At 39.2% G+C, this 20,223-nt stretch overlaps 2 pseudogenes; both read right to left on the bottom strand.

Moving 5' to 3' along the window:
* Positions 1–2,187: 2,187 nt before the first annotated feature.
* Positions 2,188–2,953, bottom strand: LOC106733531 (mitochondrial import receptor subunit TOM20 homolog; annotated as a pseudogene).
* Positions 2,954–6,928: 3,975 nt separating this feature from the next.
* LOC102470977 (protein FAM149A-like) overlaps positions 6,929–20,223 on the bottom strand; it is an 81,636-nt pseudogene continuing 68,341 nt past the window's right edge.

Genomic DNA, 20,223 nt, shown 5'->3' with positions numbered 1-20,223 from the left:
CCTAGATGCTTGGTCCTCACAGAATTTGTAGATAAATTAGTTAAAATTGTACCATTTCAAAATCATCCACATGTCTAGTAGCAATGTTTTGTTTTCTTTGTTTTTGAGAATTACTTACTTAATTTTTATGCTTTTAATTTGACCAGAGAAGGAAAGAAAGAAAAAAAGAGGGAAAGTAAGAAAGCAAACCACTGGTTCAGGGCATCAACCCAAAGTTCACCATGTGGGAATACAGCTTTTTATCTACCATGCCAACTGCCTGCCCCTGTTTTGTTTTGTTTTGTTTTCTGTTTTGTGTTGTTTTGTTTTTAATTTTTAAAAATTTTGCCATAGGGAGTGTGTACCTGCTGGAGAGGGAGACAGAAAGACAGTGAGAGGAAAAGTGAAAAGTCATCACACAGGGGGATAGCCATGACACAATCCCTTCTCCTTCATTCTCCTGGAATTTCAGCATGTGCACACACATGCCTGGTGTGATTTTTAAGCCACCAGATCTGGGACTTGAACCATGGTAGGCCATTTGAGAGGCCAGTGTCTTAATCACTACTCAACCTCACATTTTCAGTTCTTTGTTTTTTAAAATTCAAAACAAAAGTAATGTGAAAGAGGAGGGTCTGAGGAAGGACATTTGGGGGAGGGACAGGGAGGAAAAGCATTAATGGCACAAAGAGGTGTGGTATTATCTGTTGAAGATATTTCGTAGTTTTATCAACAGTACTAGGGAGAAATGTTCACCTGTTGAAATATCCATTTTGTAAGACAAATAATAATGTGATTGAATGTATGGAAGAAAATGGAATGAAAAAAAAGTAATACATGTCCCCCTGTAAGAACAGATTTGGGGACCAGCACATAGCATAATGAATACACCAGTGGACTCCCACTTAGTCAAATATGATTTGAGTCCCAGACTCAACCGCTTGAGGCTCACACCAGGCATGTGTGTCTTTGTGTGTGTGTGTGTGTGGGTGTGTGTGTGTGTGTGTGCCTAGAATCCCAAGGGGAGAATGGAGGAGAAGGAATTGTGGCATGTCCATCCTCTTGGCGGGGGGTGATTTCATGTTTTCTGTCTCTCTGTTTCTGTTTCTCTAACAAGCACATGTGCTCTATACCAAAAACAAAAAAAACATAACCAGGCATGTGTGTCTTTGTGTGTGTGTGTGTGTGGGTGTGTGTGTGTGTGTGTGCCTAGAATCCCAAGGGGAGAATGGAGGAGAAGGAATTGTGGCATGTCCATCCTCTTGGCGGGGGGTGATTTCATGTTTTCTGTCTCTCTGTTTCTGTTTCTCTAACAAGCACATGTGCTCTATACCAAAAACAAAAAAAACATATTTGTGAGAGTTCCTGAGTGTCTGAGGCCCCCACTGTGCTCTGACTACACTCTCTGCAGCTCTGGTGCCTCTTCTTTTTCAGAAGGAAAGTATATTCAGTACATTCACTGTCTGTTCCCCCTGAAACTTGCATATGCTGATGAGCTGTTACAAACCAACTCACCCCCAGCTCTCTTCTGGGACTTGTCACCTCTTGTAAAATCATCCTGAATAAGTTCTCTTTGAAGTTTCTGATCTTGAGCAGCATATTAAGAATCCATGTTCTACTGCCAGAGGGAAATGTTCAAGATAAATTTAGAAAACAGAGTTGAAGCCATTTGAACCCATTTCAGTGTGAGAGTATACAGGCCTTCACAATATTTGCCATAGTAGAAGATGTGACCTGAGATGGGGTTCTCTGGGCTTCTAAATGTAAAGCCATTCTGCTGTAAATGTGCTTTTCTCAACATGTTCCATGAATGGCTTTATAAGGCCACCTTTTAAGTCTTTGTTCAGCTGGTTTCAATGTAAAGCTTTCTCATATATAGAAAGAGAGGCACAATGCTCTGTGATGCTCCCATGTATTGTCTAAGAGCTGTATTAACTCTTTCAGTATACAGAAACCCATGGTATCATGGTAACTCATGATTATATTTATAAAATGAGAAGTTTTCTATCAAAATACATTTCTTACTGGGAAAATGAATAAAACAGATAAATAGATCTACACAAAATAAACAATATCTTTGGTAGATTTCAGCACAGGACAGTCCTATAATAAGCATATTTCCCTTTATTCTCTAGAGCTGCTCAACTTCCACATTCAGAATTTTTAAAATATAATTAATTGTGATTTTATTATGTTGATATTCATGTCTCACTCCACATAATTTTCAGTCAAGCTCTGAACACTTAAAATACTCTGATGGTATCCAGCAGTCAGCATCACTGTTACCTAGCTGGACTCCCACTTGGCAAACTATGGTATGAGTCCCAGACCTGGTGGCTTGAAACTCATGCAAGGTGCAAATATGCTCATGCCCAAGATCCCAGAAGTACAATGGATGGGAAGAATTGTGGTGTGGCATGCATGGGCATTCATGTTGGGAGGTGATTTCTCACTTTCTCTCTCACTGTCTCCCTCTCTCTCTCTCTCTCTCCAGTGATTTCAGGCACTTTATGGAAAAAAATCTCTCTAAAAAGTTCTCCAATTGGTTGTTGAAAGTCTGGTCAGCAGCATCTGGAACATGGGAGGTGGCAGTGTCTGCTACAGCACCTGAGGCAACTGTTGTGGATGCCCACACACAGCGATGGCATTGGTCAGACAGTCCACCACCTTCTCTTACTCACCTTGGGCTAGCAAATCTTCAACAAGCTGAATTTCTTCAGGGAAAACTCTGAACTTCTTCAGCATCTTTAAGGTCAGATAACTAGCAAAGCCCAGCTCTCTCCTTGGCAAACTTCTGTTTCTTTCTTTATTGTTACAGCCTATTCTAGAAGTTGAGGTCACTCCATTGCTTTCAATCAAAGTAAATGCAGTACCAGATGAACAGGGCTTGGCACACCTTAAGGGTGGCTGTGGTGCTGTTCTGGCCCACCACCTTTGCCATACTGAGCGCAAAGGTGTTGCCACTCACACGCATTGCCAGCTGGACACAGAGGCATGAGGTCTTAACTATTTAATTATATCAATATGTTTATTTAATTATATAAATATTTTTATTTTTCTAGAGGATTTAATTTTTATTATAAAAAGTTTTTTCTTTCATGAGGGAGACAGCACCCTCAAGAGAGTCTTGGTATCATGATTAATTCTCATACTCAGCCAGCCTTGAGCCACAGCACACATATGCTCAGCATACCCGAGTAGGTCTCTAGCCATAAATCCCAGAAATACTTCCAGGTAAGTCACCTTCATGGAGCATTCTGTTTTACTGCTGTCCACCATCTGTACCCCCAATGTGATATTTCTAAACAGCTCACATATGGTGTTTTATTTACTATTAAGATATTTTAAATTTTAAAAGTTTTTGCTATAGACATGTATGTTTACTTAAGAGACACAGTGAGGGGTAAATGAGAAATCACTCCCCAGAGAGGATAGCCATCCCTATTCTCCTCAGGATTTTAGGTATGCATGCAGAGGCACCCAGTGTGATTTATAAGCTGAAGGGTCTCAAACTTAAACTACAGGGTTAGCTGCGGATTGTTTTAAAATAGTTTTAAATAGCTGTGTGTGAGAGACAATGGACTCAATTAGTTTTAAATCATTTTAAAATTTTGTTTAAATAATTTTTATTTTTTTCTTTTCAAATAATTATTTATTAAATTTATTTATTTATTATTATTATTTTTATTTGACCAGAGAGAAAGAGAGAGTGAAGGAATGTGAGAAACCAAGTCATTAGGTTCAGAACTCAAGCCATGGCTGGCCATGTGGGAGTTCAGCATATTAACCACCATACCACCTGCTGGTCCATTGTTTAAATAATTCTGTCTGTATTGACCAAAATTTAATCAGGCTTCCCAAACTTTACCAAGGTCTGTTTGTTTTCTATGAAATCAAGGTAGGTGTATTTGAGCAAAATCCCTCTTAACCCTAAAGTTACATAATGTAATTTGCTATCTACTGACCTCCACCCTGTTACATGGTACTAAGTTCACATTTGACTATTCTATATTCAGAGTTGAGTTCATTCTCTCTCTCATACACTATCTCATTGTCCCAGTTTCTATACATGTTTCCACAGTCTCTATGAAAATATTATTATTTACCGGGCTAAGTAGATATATTATGTAATTTTAGTACTACATTATAATTTTGTAATTACAGATATTTTAAAGGTGATTTTTGCTATAGGGTGGGTGTGCTCACCAGAGAGAAAGAGACAGAGAGAAAGAGAAAGGAGACAGAAAATAAGATATCACCCCCCCCAGGGGGTAATGCTCATGGCACTATCACTTCTAAATTCTCCTCTTGGGATTTTGGGAATGTGCCCTCTGTGAGTTTCAAGCTGCCAGATCTACGAGTCAAACCCCAGTGTGCCATGTGGAAGTCCAATACCTTAACCACTACACCACCTGGAATTTAAAACTTTTATCTATTGCCTAAAGATGGTCTAATTTTATTACCATATTTTTTGAGGTTTATGCCTTAGGAGGGGCATGTTCTGTGAGAGAGAAAGACAGAGACTGTGAGAAAGTGAGAAATTGCCCAATCTGGGAGATGGCCACACTGCAATCTCTTTTCTCCCATTTCCCTCCCAGAGTCTTGGACACATACAGATGTGCCCAGTGTGATCCTTTTTCCCCCATTTCCCTCTCAGGGTTTTGGACCCACACACACACACACTGGGTGTGATTTTCAAGCCAGCAGGTCCAGAAATCAAACCAGTTGGCCATGTGGAAGTCTAGTGCCTTAATCAGTATGGCACCTGCTGGCCCCAGGTGTAACATTTTTTATGTTTTGCCATAAGGCACATGAACTCACTGGAGAGAAAGAGTAGCACTGAAAGAGAAAGTGAGAAATCACCACCACAGGGAATGCCATGCTGAAGTCCCTTCTCCTCACTTCTTCTCTATGGATTTTGGGCATGCACACACACATTCCTGACATGAGTTTCAAGCCACCAGGTCAGGACTCAAATGTGGTCGACCATGTGGGAGTCCAGTGCCATATACATTATACCACCTGCTGGCCCTGTACTACTTTTATGTATCTTAAGATGAAAAACAAGAAAAGTAATAATAAACAAACACAGCTATATAAAACTAAAATGATTCTGTCCAACAAATTAGACAAAAACATGTTTAAGGAACTGCATATTTATTGGCATATTAGTAAGTAATATATTACATAAAAAATTAATATTCAAAATGAATTAAAAATATTTAGAAAACAAATAACTGAAGGGGAAAAGTGCAAAGGATTGGATAGAAATTTTTCAGAAGAAAGTATACAAATGGCCAATAGGTATATGAATAAACACTTGACATCACTAATCATTAGAAAAATACAAAAGAAAACAATTGTGAAATATCTTACATTTTGTCTCTTTTTCTTTTCTTTTTTTTTAGAGAGAAGGGTCAGGGAAGGCTTTATTGCAGAGGTGACATCTGAGCAGAGATCAGATCATGGTGAAAGCCTTCCCTCCAATCGAAGTGCGCTTCAATTGCAAACAGTCGGGATGAAGTCATATACAATAGATTTTAATTAAATTTATATTTGGTTTCAAAAATCAATACATGTAAGGTAGTTTTAAACAGGTTCCCTGAATCTGAAAATGAAAACTAGTAGAGCAAAATTGGCTTGGAAGAATCAGCCACTGACATTTCCCAAAGAGGTTCATAACTAAAGCATTTTAAAATTAAAAACAAGGCATAAGGAAAGTCATCATTCTGACTACAATGATCTGAATCTTACATTGAGAGAGTCTCTTTTTTCTTTCTTTCTTTCTTTCTTTCTTTCTTTTTTTTTTTGGAGAGATTTTTGCTATAGGGCGTGTGTGCTTGCCAGACAGACAGAGACAGAGAGACAGAAAGTGAGAAATCACCCCCCAGAGGGGATGGTCACGCCACAATCCCTTCTCCTCCATTCTCCTCTAGGGATCTTAAGCACTCACGCGCACACACCCGGCGTGAGTTTAAGCCACCTGGTCCGGGACGCAAACCACAGTTGACTACATGGGAGTCCAGCGACATAGCCATTACGCTAACTGCTGGTTCCTACAATGAGAGAGTCTTAAATATGACCTTACCTTTTTGGGTTTTTTTTTTTGTTTTGTTTTTTTTTTTTTTGTTTTTTTGTGAAAGGCTTTTGCTATAGGGTGCATGAGCTCACCAAAAAGACAGAGACAAAGGAGGAAGGGAGAAATCACCCCCCCTCCCAGGAAGGATGGCCAAGCTATAATCCCTTCTCCTCCATTCTCCTCTTGGGGATCTCGGGCATGCATGCACACAAACCCAGTGTGAGTTTAAGCCACCAGGTCTAGGACTTGAACCACTGTTGACAACAGGGGAGTCCAGTGACATAGCCATTATTCGAACTGCTGGTCCCCTCACCCAGCATTTTTTCAAGCTACCAGACAGGGATGTGAACCACAACTAGCTACTTGGTATATGGCTTCCTTAGCCAGTGAATTATGGGGTCAGCAAGAAGAAAATAACATCTGTTAGTGACTTAAGATTGTGATGAAATTATTAACAGAACGAGATTTTAAAAAGTCAAGGTACGAAGTTACAAAATGGTATATTTATAGATAATATACTCTTTTATATTAACTTGTGTGTGAGTACAAATACACAATAGTTACATATTATGTGTGTAACTGATAGAATAATGTATTGCAAACACATATTAATGTCTTCTGAGCAAAGTCTAAAGAACTTCAGAAATACTTCCAATAAAAAAAAATCAGAAAGTTTGACTTTGATTTTCTTTACAGTGCAAAGTGTTCTAAGTTAAGCTGCTCATTTGTTTGCATTTTTCTCACGTAGTCTAATAGACTGTCAGACAAACAGAAAAATGGTATAATACTTGTTCTTCCACTGTTCAAGTGATAAATGGTATCCTGAGACTTTGGATACCCAAGAAGAATCACAGTTCTGGTGAAGTAATATCAAGATGCCACTTGGAATCTCTTTCTTGAAGTCAAAGTTGTCCTTGTCAAAGTACTTTGACCTGTCTAGATGTGATCAGCAAATTCCATTGGTGTCAATGAAGCTTTCCGAGGTATATCCGACCTGAATGTCTGTGTTGTACTGTGTCTTGAAAACTGTACCAGGGTAATCTTTCTCAAAGAGGTGATCACTCAATGCTATCAGGCTTTGCTCTTAACACACGGTTTTTTGGATATCTTCCTCTGTAAGAAATAGGGCAGGATCCGGGAATTGCTGGGTCTTGCTCCCCGGTCTCTGAGCCTATTGGAGAAAACCTGCTCCAGGTGGTTTGAGCTGCAGGGGAAGACGTGTGGTCCATGCTGGCTTGCAGTTTTGTTCCCCTAAAAACTTCATCGCTATACACATTAAGGGTTTTTATTCTCTGTGTCTCTGAAGCAAGAGATGGCAATCTGCTATGCACCAGTGTTTTCTTTGCAGAAATCTGTAATCCTCAAGTATCTAAGATTCGTCCCAGTCGGTGCCGTACAGAGAAAAGAGCATTGCCCCCAATACCCAATGATTTGTTTTCTTGCTCATTTTGTATTCTGTCTGCAAAATAGGTAGGCCTCAGCTGATGTGGTTTTGCTTGAATTGTTATCACGCCGTTCAAATCACTATAAAAATTGCTGGAGAAACGAAGAATCTGGGGTGATGAGAAGCCAGAGATATGCTGCGAGTTTCAGAACTTCTGGACGTGGGGGGGGAGGGGAGACACTTAAGACATCAGTATTAATATGGGAAAGCAGTGTATGTGTAGGTTTATTTTCAGCTACTTTCAACTTTTCTTTCTGTTTTTTAATTTCTGTGAGTGTAGTTTCCCACTTTTTTCTAATCAGTTCCTCCAATATTTCTGCCGCATTTTTCCAGACGTGCTCAAACACTTCTGACACCACTGCATCTTTGATGCAGTCATGAGGGGAAATGGGAAGAAGTCCATGTTTCCGCCACTTTCCACGGCGATAAGCTGGCTTCTGTTCAGGACAGGCCTTATCATTTTCTTTTCTGTCTAAAGCAAAATATTTTTCAATCTTTCCATCGTAAACCTCTTCTTCTAGGGATGAATGTGGTGTAAGGTCCGCGATCCCTGTGCCATCGGGGGCCTGGCAGGGCAGAGGCGGGGAGGGCTGCTGGGACTACCTGAGAGCCAGAGACACACAGCCCTCTGTGGTGGCGGTGGTGTCACGTAAGGGTCTGTGGACGGCAGAACCGGGCAGGCTGCCCTGGAAGTGCTGGAACCCCTCTTGGCTGGGAGGACCAGCTGCCTTCCCATACTCTCAGATGGAGGGATCCCCTTGTCCCCTCACTGCATGCAGCCTGTAGATTCTGGGTCTGAGGGCTCACTTTCCCTTCCAGTAACATTTTCTCGACTTCCCAAAATAACTGCTGCACTCTCTGTGCATTGGCTTTGTCAAATTCCTCATCTCTCCAAGAATAAATGGAGCTCCTCTAGGTAGACAAGCCAGCGCAGAGCTGGGTGTGGCGGACCCAGGCCAAGAGCTGTGGGCTGCTGTGGGTGTGCGGCTTCCGCTGGGTGAGAGCGATGACAGCAACCCACAGGTGTACCTATGGTTGGTTTTCTGCATGTTTCTTGTAAAATGCGTCTTTGTTCTTCACAATGAAACTGCTTCCTAGATCCTTCTGACAATCTTTTTCCAACCACGATCAGCCCCAGGTCTCTGCTGGTGTCCTCCTGATCCTGCCGGGCCACACCAGGCCTTGGCGCCACCAGCGGAGGCAAGCGGCGCGGGTCCCATGCAGGCTGCAAGTGGCAGGCCGCTGTGCCCCCAGCGCTCCCGGGACCTGGGCTCTGCGCCCGCAGCCCCGCTAGCCCTGTTCACGCGACTCGGGTACACCCGGGCACCCAGAGCCTCCATCAGGGCGGCCTGGGGCACTCTGGGCCGGATCTGCACGGCCCATGGGCGCGGCTGCTGGCCGGGCTCGCAGCACTCCTTCCCGCTCCAGATCCTTCCTGCCCGCACAGGCCAGATCCCGGAGCTACAGGGCCCGGCCTGCCTCCCAGCCCGCAGCCGCCCTTCCTGCTTCTTCCCCGTGCCACCGTGGCCTTTAGGGTCGGACTGAGCGGGCTGTCTCTTTTCTTAAAAAATATTTTTTATGTATTTTAGCTATTTGTTTTTTGCTATTATTTTCTAGTTTGTCCAGAGAGAGAGAGAGTACAAGAAGGAAAGTGAACTATTGAACATTGTTGGTAAAAATATAAATTGGTTGAACACAATGGAAAGTAGTTTTCTAACATTTTTTACAAAACTAAAAATACTACTACCATGTGATTTAAGAATTACATAATTATGTGTAAAAACTATGAAATTACTAGATCAAATATATATTCATGCTTTCACATTGATTGCAAATTTATTCATAATAGTCATGATAAGACATTAACATAACTACTACACACAAATGGACTAAAACATGTTACAGAGACCAGCAAGTGCTGTGGTGTTTGAGGTGCTGGTCCCACATGGTTGATCGCAATTCAAGTCCCAGACCTGTCAGCTTGCTCCTTCACTTTCTTTCCCTTTCTTGCTGTTTATCTCTAGTGAGCCCATGTCCAATAGAAATTTAAGTAATAATAATAATAAATTAAATTACTATTTTTAAGAAATCCTTTTATATATGTATACAATAGAATATTATCCAGCCTTTAAAGTAGAATTCTGCATACCAGCTTCATAGCCTAATGTTTAAAAGATCAGGGTTCTACATAAGTGACCATGATTTGAATCCCATTTTTGGTGGCTAAAAAAACACACTATGTATATGTGTGTGCATTCCTGAAATCCTGACAGAATGGAGAAATGGAGAAGGGATTGAAGCATGATGAAGCTCCATTGGGAAGTGTTTTTCTCTCCTAGTCTCTGGTGATCACATGGACCCTAAAAGTAACAAAACATATTATGTTATTTCAACAAGAACATGGATGAACTTGGAGGACATTAAGCTGATTGAAATAACTCAGGTACACAAAAACATACACCTCGCCATCTTACATGTAAATAGAGTATTGAAAACTAAAACTCACAGAAGCAGAGAATAATATGATAGCTACTAGAGGTTGAAGGTAGCTAGGTTTTAAAAATGTTGGTCAAGAGAGCAGCTGATGGTGTAATGGTTAGGTTGTCAGGCTCCCAGGTAGACCGCAAATTAAGTCCTGCACCCAGTGGCTTAAAACTCATCCCGGACACATGTGTGTTTGCCCAAAATCCCAAGAGGAGAATGGTGGAGAGGTATTGCAGTGTGACCATCCTATTGGGGTTGCTTTCTTGATTTGTGTGTCTCTCCAGCAAACACATGTGCCCTATAGCAAGATTCTCTCCAAAAAATAAATTAAATTAAAATTAAAATGTTGGTCAAAGAACATAGCATTTCAGTTAGACAAGAGGAAAAAGTTCAAATGTTCTAATGTACATCATATCAGTGCAATTAATTACATTATATTGTATACCTGTATAATTCTCTGAAAGTAGATATTGTGTTTTCACCACAGAAACAAGTTGTGAGGTAATACATATATTGTTTTTTCTTTTCTTTTTCTTTTTTTCCTTTTTTAGAAAAGATTTACTTTTATTTATTTAAATTTATTTATTATTTATTTCTTTTTTTCTCCTGAAACTTTTTTTTAATTAATTAATTTACATTCATCCCCTAATCATCATCACAGCATACAAAATGTGGTTCTTTTTTTTTTTTTTGAGAGATTTTTGCTATAGGGCACGTGCGCTCGCCAGACAGACAGAGAGAGACATAGAGACAGAAAGCGAGAAATCACCCCCCAGGGTGGATGGTCACGCCGCAATCCCTTCTCCTCCATTCTCCTCTCGGGATCTTGGGCATGCACGCACACGCGCCTGGCGTGAGTTTTAAGCCACCAGGTCCAGGACGCGAACCGCGGTCGACTACATGGGAGTCCAGCGACATAGCCATTACGCTAACTGCTGGTTCCCAAAATGTGGTTTCTCATCCAGAATATATTACATAGTGGTTTAATAATGTATGTTATCATCAATAATTTTCCATTTCTAGTTTCATATACATATATATATATGTATATTTATCCCTGTACCCCCATATCTGACCCTCTGCACTTTCCCACCCTCTTCTCACACTATCTCTGGTGTCTACAGTTGTCTTCCATGCCTTTTTCACCCACACTTTGTTGATCAAGAATATATTACATAGTGGTTTAATAATGTATGTTATCATCAATAATTTTCCATTTCTAGTTTCATATACATATATATATATGTATATTTATCCCTGTACCCCCATATCTGACCCTCTGCACTTTCCCACCCTCTTCTCACACTATCTCTGGTGTCTACAGTTGTCTTCCATGCCTTTTTCACCCACACTTTGTTGATCAAACAATTTCTTAAATAATATAACTACTTTCAATAGCAAGTTCAGCTGGTAATTTCAACAAAAGCAGTTTTGAATTGGTAAGGAAATTTGCTTAAAACGTAAAGCCTGGAAACAGGTTAGTATTCTGTTCAAATAGTAGACATATAAACCTATTGACAGCTCAAGACAGAACAAAAACTCTTCAAATGGGACAACAAAGCCCAGAAGAAAAGTAGCAATATTTTAATTAAAAGTCACAGAATGCTATTTCACCAGTTTAGTTTCATGTACTTTATCTTCTATTGTGGTTTGATCTTCCCAATTGAATTCTGGGATATAATATTCAACTCCCGACTTGTCCCTATGATTAAATTGGCCATTTTCTTAGTTTTTGAACTATTATTTCTGTGTGTCTGCATTTAATTTTCTTGGCATAGCACTCCCTTGAGAACTTCTTGGAGATCTGATCTGGTGCTGGTAAATTCTTTCAGGTTTTGTTTATCTGAGATGTTCTTGACTTTTCTTCCCATATGAAAGACAACATTGCTGAGTACAATATTCTTGGTTGAAATTGCTTTTCCCCTAACACTCTGAATATATTTTCCCTTTCTTTCCTCACTCACATTGTTTCTGATGAGAGGTCTGTTGTTAGTCTTATGGGATATCCTTTGTAGGTAACTTGCCGTTTCTCTCTTGCCAATCTTAGTGTCTTGTCTTTGTGTGTGGTTTTGTTCAGTCTGGCTATAATGTGTCTTGAAGAAGATCTTCTTGGGTTGATTCTATTTGGGGTCCTCTGTATTTCTTGGGACTGGATCTTTAAGTGCCTCTCTAGGTTTGGAAAGTTTTCTTGCAGGATTTCATGGAGTAGATTATCAATGCACTTATGAGTCTCTTCGCCTTCTTGGATGTCAGTTATACAGATGTTTGGATGTTTGATGGTATCTAGAATTTTTTGTGTATTATTCTCAAATTTTGGGGCAATTTTCTCAGTCTTCATGGTGGATTTTTCTAGGCCAGCAATTTTCTCTTCTACATCTGAGATTCTATTTTCTGTATGATCTAATCTGCTTTTAATTATTTCAAGGGAACTTTTGACCTCCTGTATTATAACCTTCCTTCATCTCTCACAGTTCCATTTGATTCTTTTGTAATGCGTGTAATTCCTTTCCTAGCTCTTGAAGAATTTTTTCACCTCTTGGAACTCATCAGCTCCTTTCTCCTGCGTCTTCTGAAGTTCATAGTCTCTCTTCTCTTACATCTCTGTTAGCTTCACCATTATGAATATTCCAAATTCTTTATCAGACATTTCCATGATTTCCATTGAACTGTCAGTGGATGAAGAGGAGTTATTCTTTTCCCTTTGAAGAGAGGTACTTTCTTGATTTCCCATGTTTCTTGTGGCCCTGTGGTGATTTCTAGTTATCTGATGGTTGGTGTGTTTCTTCTCAAACTTGAAGTTCAATCTGAGCATCCAGGAGGATGCAGAAAAGAAAACAGAGAGAAATAACAGCAATAAAAACAACCAAGAGACAGAGAAAAAGAGAGGAAAAAAAGTTGAACAATATTTTCTTTCTTAAAAAAGCAAAAATTAGAAAACCCATGTGAACTCACTAGTTCTCAGGAGCCATGAAGGTGTCTTCTGAAGTCCTGCTCCCTTGCCTCTCGTGGGTTGGGAGGAGAGGAAATTATTAACAACGTAAAGGGAAAGAAGGGGCTGAAAGCAGAGAAAATGCTTTATCTTAAAATTTTTTTTAAAGGAAAAATTACCAAAAAAATCAGAAGAGACAGAGGTAGAGAGAGGCAGAGGCAGAGGGAGAGGCAGAGGGAGAGAGAAGGTTTGAGGGAGCTTCTATCACTCGAGTTTGTGGGCTGGAGGCTGAATTATCAGTAGAAAATCTTCATTTCTTTTTTCACTAAAATCACTAGTTTTCAGGAGCAATGAAAGTGTATTCTCTACATATGTTGTTTGTAAATAGTTATTTTACTTAATTTTATACATTATTATTATTTCTTCATTTTGACCAAATTGAGAGGGAAATTGAGAAAGCAAGCTGCCAAATCTGGAACTGAAACTGCAGTCAGCCATGTGGGCGTACAACTTCACCTCTACACCTCCTGCCGACCCTGGTAATAATGCTAAATGGCTCTATTAAGCCATCACTCAAAATTTACATAAGTTAGAATATCTTTCTGTATGTCATATTTTTATAAAAATCAAAAAAATAGATGTACAAAAATAAATGAATAAACAAGTCATGACAATTTTTCAAGAATATTTTCTATAAAGACTGGTAAGAGAAAAAAAATATAACAGATAAATGTTGGGTCAAGAATAGAGTTCTTTTGGGGACCAGTAGTTAGCGTAATGGCTATGTCGCTGGGCTCCCACATAGTCGACCACGGTTCAGGTCCCAGACCTGGTGGCTTAAACTCACTCCGGGGGCGAGTGCGTGTGTGCCCAAGATCCTGAGAGGAGAATGGAGGAGAAGGGATTGTGGTGTGGCCATCCCCCCGGGAGGCGATTTCTCGCTTTCTGTCTCTCTGTCTGTCTGGCAAGCGCACGTGCCTTATAGCAAAAATCTCTCAAAAAAAATAGAGTTCTTTTTAGTTATTACATATTAAATCATATAATGAGTACTTGACACCTGAATTATCAGTGGACAGAGCAGAGGATGTCATTCTTAGGGGTATGTGGATTCATTTCATGGAACATTTGAATTTAAAAATAATCTAATCTTTTCTGGAAAGTATCCTACTTCTTTGTAAGTTATAAGACTCATTTGTCTCATGATCATGTTGCAGACCTGAGAGTGATATTGGACTTAGCAAGAAATGTCTTCTGTACACTAGTGAGGCCACCAGTGACTGATATTTTTCCTTCCCTTACTTTTTAAGGCATCGTACAGAATTAAGTTATTGTGGATTTATTTTCTTTTTAATTTAGACAGATATTTTGCTATAGGGCACATGTGATTGTCAAGGAGAGCAAAAACGTGAAAAATCACCCCTTAAGGAGGATGGTTACATCACAATTTGTTCTCCATTCCAAGATTTTTCGTATGCATACACAAGTGCTAAGCATGAATTTTAAACTCCAGGACCCAAGGTTCAAACCATAGTCAATCATGTGGGAGTCCAGTTCCTTAACTACTATGCCACCTGCTACTCCAACTTTTGTATATATATATATTTTTTTCTTTGAAGAGGTTTTTGCTATAGGGCGCGTGTGCTCGCCAGACAGACAGAAAGAGACAGAGAGAGAGAAACCAAGAAATCACCCCCCAGGGGGGATGGCCACGCCGCAATCCTTTCTTCTCCATTCTTGAGCATGCATGCACACGCGCCTGGAGTGAGTTTAAGCCACCAAGTCTGGGACGCAAACCGCGGTTGACTATGTGGGAGTCCAGCAACATAGCCATTATGCTAACTGCTGGTCTCCAAATTTGTATATTTTAACACCAGTTTTAAAAGTCCAAATTATAAGAGTAGTTGTGTGTTACAGATAGTTTGGCCACTCTTAGTCACAAAATTACAAAATTTGTTGTCTCATGATTGGATGGTCCCCAAAGCCTTACCTGGCCATTATAAAATCATAAAGTCTGGGGGAGAAAAACTGTGAAAAACATGTTTTTCCCAAATTGTTTTTCACTAAAATGGAGGATGACAGGTGCAGAGCCACAGGGCAGAGAGAGCCCCAGAGCCCCTGGATGGGACTTAAGTGAAACAATTAAAAGACAGGGAAACCAGAGCTGTTCATATAAAGCACAAGTCTCAGCACCATGACTTTGGTAGAAATGCCATTTTGAAAGTTCTAATTATGTCCCTGTCTGTCATGCCAGTCTGGAACACATATTGTACAGGTTGAAGGCAGACCGTGGAAGTGAGAATCCTCTGTGTCCGCCACAGAGTTTACCCTGCCAGCAGAGGGCTGAGCCTGCAGACACAATCCAATTCCATCTTCTTCTCAGCTCCCACACGTTGACTTTTTATCTGTGTTGGGACAGCTCAGACATGTCATTACCTTTGATTAGTGTCTTGCTACTTCTGCAGCCTTTACAAACAGTATGTGAGATGACACATTTTAGCTGTCAAAGATACTGGAAACGAAGTGTCTACAAGGATGGGGACCTGGTACTGGGTGGGTTTTTCCCTCTTCAAACCATGGAAGAGAAAGAAACTGTAAGCCAACTACATTTTCTGATGAGGCCACCTCAAGTAGTGACAGCACCTGGGTAAGTTGTTGGTTATATATGTGTGTGTAAATGTGTTTATACATGTGTAATAACATAGTTGGCATATATTTGTGTGTGATTAATCCCATTTAGAATAATCAAGTGAGCACAGAAATAAGAGAAGAGCACAGTTGTGAACTCAGGATGCCTTGTTATCCTTTTTATTATATTTCTTCCTCTCATTTTTAGTGTTTCTTCATTTCCTTCAAGACAGAAGAGAGAATTAATATAGATTGTTGGCCACTCCATCAGCACTATCATCATATTCAGTCTTTGGGAGGCCCACAATGAGTGAAGTTGTTGATACCTTAGCACTTTTGCCACCAAGACCCATATAGTGATGCCTGCGTGCATACTGTGACACTTAGGTCATGACTTAAAGTTAATGTTAGAATTGAGGTGCTGACTCAGGGTGCTTGCTGCTGACTAGGGATGGTAGAAGAGTGCTTTGTAGAGAAGCCATAGGTATCTAAAGGTTGCCACCATATACAAAACAGTGATGATAGCCACACCCCAATTTCTGCTCTATTCTCCTCTGAGGATTTTGGGCATACATGCATATGTTCCTGTCATAATTTTCAAGCTTCCAGAACCAAGACATGTACTGTGGTCAGCCATGTAAAAATCCAGTACCTTAACCACCTCCTGGTCCCTTCATGATACCTTTTACAACATAGTAAAAAAAACTTCCTTTAAAGTCTCAAAATATACATGGGAAATATGACCATGAGATTTGCAGTAGTTCGAGAATATTAGGTTCAAATCTAAATATATCAAGGATAAGTAAAACTTTGTACCCAAATAGCAAGGTGGGAATAATGGGATAAAAAATTACTAACTAGTAACATTACAGGTAATAGAGATTCTGGCCAAATCCACTTGTATGGATTATATAAAAGTTTGCAGATAGGCCTGAGAAAACTTGCAGAAGAATGATTAAAGCTTTATCTAGCACAAGCCAGTAAGTAGAATAGTGGTTGAGGCACTGTACTCTGATGTGGTCGTGATTCTATTTGCAAACCCAGAGGCTTGAATCTATCAATTCGTGTTCCACAAAGTGACTGATTTCAGTCTGATTTTAGACCACCTAATGGGGAAATCATAAATTCCTCTGAAACTAGTCATGGGGGCATAGTGAACATTCACCAGACCACAGAAAGCAAAACCAGAGTAACTGCTTTATGCAGAGCTCATTTCCTATCTACCTAAAGTGGGGTCTAACTCTGAACTCAGCATAGAGTTTAAGGCAGCTGCTTCATACATGGCTGACTACATGGTTGGAGTCCTGAATTGAGTTGTTTGAAAAACATGAGAGGTGGGGATATGCCTACATGTCCAATAATCTTAAGAGCAGAATGGAGGAGAGATGAATTTTCTCTCTCTCTCTCTCTCTCTCTCTGTGTGTGTGTGTGTGTGTGTGTGTGTGTGTGTGTGTGTGTCTGTTTCACTCTGGTGAGTGCACACACCTTATAGCAATAAAAAAAAGTGAAAATAAAACATAAGAATCAATTCAGAAAAAACAGAGTTCTGATTACATAAAAATCTTTAGCCTATCTTGCTTTATTAACAAATCAGGGGACTGGTAGATGGTGGAGCATTAAGTCATTGAACTCGTACTTGTCTGATTGCAGTTTGAGTCCTGAATTTGATAGCTTCAAACTTATGCTGGGAACACGTAAATGTGGCTCCAAAATCTCAAAAAAGAAAATGAAGGAGAAGGGATTGCAGCATCAAAATACCTTTTTGGGAGGTGATTTTTCACTTTTTGTCTCATTGTGTATCTCTTTAAGATACACACACTATGACAACAACCTTTCAAAAAAGAAAAGAAAAAGCATTTTAAATGTTTATATTAAGGTTTAGATGTAAGAAATTAACACCAGAATAATTACACAGAAAATAGAGAAACAATTAAAGACAATATATAACATTAATAACCAAAAATTGAGATATTTTTTAAACTCAAAACATACTTTTAGCAAATATTCTTTTAAAAACTGAGAATTTCCAAGGGGAAAATGAACAATTATGAAGACCAATTAACTACAGAGATTTTTTTTTACAAATTTGTAAAATGACTTGATGCTGCCAGTGGTTGATTAGAAAATTTGAATTAAATGTTTAATTTTTAACAAAAATGTATTTAACAACAGTTTTTTTTTCGAATTAACATAGTAGTGTATAAAATATATAAAAAGCGACCTAAACCTACCTGAAATGTCATAAACTGTTGAAAAACTGGCAATCCAGATACTATTTATACTTTCTCTATTTCTTTAAAGAATTGTTTATTTAATATTATTTATCATTATTATTATTATGTTTTTCATTTGCAACAGGCATGTGTGCTCACCAGAGAGAGAAGAGTGGGAAGAAAGTGAGAAATCAAGCCACCAGATCTGGGACTTGAAATGTGGTTGACCATGTGTGAGTCCAGAGTCTTAAACATGATGCCACCTGCTGGCCCTGCAAGGTGCTATTTAAATGTTCCAGAATAAATGAAAAATAAGAAATGCTTAAATCATGCTTTCTCGAACTAAATAGAAACAAGGTGACATGTGGAATATACCCATTTCTAGAAGGGTTATGAAAGTAAGTGTATGCATGCTAAATTTAACTCATGATTGAGTACTATTTATTCTAATTCCGCCAAAAGACTATGATACTAAAGTTCTTATCAACGAAAATGTGAAATACTTCAGGTGATATATGTAGTAACAGCCTTAGTCCAATTGTTGATGTTATACTTAAAAATCTTAAAACGACTTTGCATTTTATACATATATATATCCATAATTTGTCTATATATAATTTTTAATGTATGAATATAGTGAATATGTGCACTTTTTAGTCATATTCTTTTTAAATTAATTTTTAAAATTATTATTCATACATTAAAACGCTATATGTCATTAAGATTGTGAAGAGACTTTACCCAGCATGATCTACACCCCAGTTAGCTTTGAGACTGTTGTACACATCCTAATCATCACATAAAAAACTATCTGTATCCCACGAATGTCTTACCTCTCCTTTTTTTCCCCTAATTTCCTTTCCTATGCTCTTCCCCTCTTCCACTCTTTCTACTTGCCTCTAGTGTCCATTACAATTCTTAATGCTTTTATGTTCTCCAGTCTTTCAGTCTCTAACATGGAGTGCAGACAGTCTGTATATGTTAAGTGAAGACATACAATGTCTCTCTTTCATAGCCTGACTTACTTCTTTCAGCAACAATTCTTTCATATTCATCCACTTTCTATCAAATTCCAGGGCCTTGTTGTTTTTTTATGGCTGTATAGTAATTCATGGAATATATGCACCATAATTTTTCAGTCCATTCATCTGTTTGTGGACATTTGGGCTGGTTATATGACTTAGCATGAATAATGCTGCAATGTAAATAGTCATGCAAGTACTTTTCCAACTGAGTGCTCTCCTGTTCTTTGGGTAGATATCCAGGAGTAGAATTGCTGAATCATATGGTAGTTCTATTTGAAGGTCTTTGAGAAACCTCCATATCATCCTCCACAGTGGCTGGACCAATTTACATTTCCAAGAACAGTGTAGGAGCATCCTCCTTTCACCAAATCCTCTCCCGCACTTATTATTTATTTATTTTTTAACCTTTGCCATTCTGACTGGGGTTAGGGTGTATCTCATTGTGGTTTTGATCTGCCTCTCCCTTACAATGAGAGATGTTGAGCATTCTTTCATATGCTTTTTGGCTATTTGTACATCTTCCTTAGAGAGTTGTTTATTCAGTTTATTTCCCCATGTTTTAATTGGGTTAATCATTTTCTTCTGGGTAAGCTGCTTGAGTTCCCTGTGTATTCTGGTTATCAGTTCCTTATCTGAGGCACAGTTAACAAACATCCTCTCCCATTCCAAGGGTTGTCGATTCACACTAATTACAGTGTGCTTTGCTGTGCACAAACTCCTTAATCGCATGTAATCCCAGCTGTCTATTTGGGGGATTATTGCCTGTGCATTGGGGGGTCTTGCTTAAGAAGTCTTTGCTTACCCCAATGTCTCCCAGTTTCCCCAGTGTTTTCCACCAGTAGTTTTACAGTTTGTGGTCTTAGGTTTAGATAATTGATTCACTTTGAGTTGATTTTTGTTAATGGTGACAGATAGGGGTTCAGATTCATCTTTCTGCAGGTGGATACCCAGTTTTCCAACATGATTTGCTAAAGAGGTCTCCCTTATCCCACTGGATTGACCATTACCCTTTTTCAAAGATAAGTTGGTTGTATGTTTTGAGATTTATTTCTGGAGTCTCTACTCTGTTCCATTGGTCATCATGTCTATTTTTGTGCCAATACCATGCTGTTTTCTTTATCACAGCTTTGTAATATATTTTGGGGTCAGGAAGTGAGATGCCACCTACTCCAGTCTTCTTGTGCAGGATGGCTTTAGCAAAATGGGGTCTTTTATGGTTCCAGGCAAATTCTATGACTGTCTTTTCTAGATCTGTGAAGAATGTCTCTTGTAATTTTATCAGAATTGCATTAAACATGTAGATTAATTTGGGTAGGATTGCCATTTTTATTATATTGATTCTGCCAATCCAGGAACATGGGATGTCCTTCCACTTTTGGGTGTCCTTTTCAATTTCCTTTTTAAGGTTTTCATAGTTTTCCTTGTAGAGGTCTTTGACTTCCTTG

The sequence above is a fragment of the Tupaia chinensis genome, unplaced genomic scaffold (assembly GCF_000334495.1).
Source record: "Tupaia chinensis unplaced genomic scaffold, TupChi_1.0 Scaffold144005_1, whole genome shotgun sequence".
Classification (NCBI taxonomy): Eukaryota; Metazoa; Chordata; class Mammalia; order Scandentia; family Tupaiidae; genus Tupaia; species Tupaia belangeri.
Note: the sequence above shows the minus strand (reverse complement) of the source record. Positions and strands in the feature narration are given on the sequence as shown.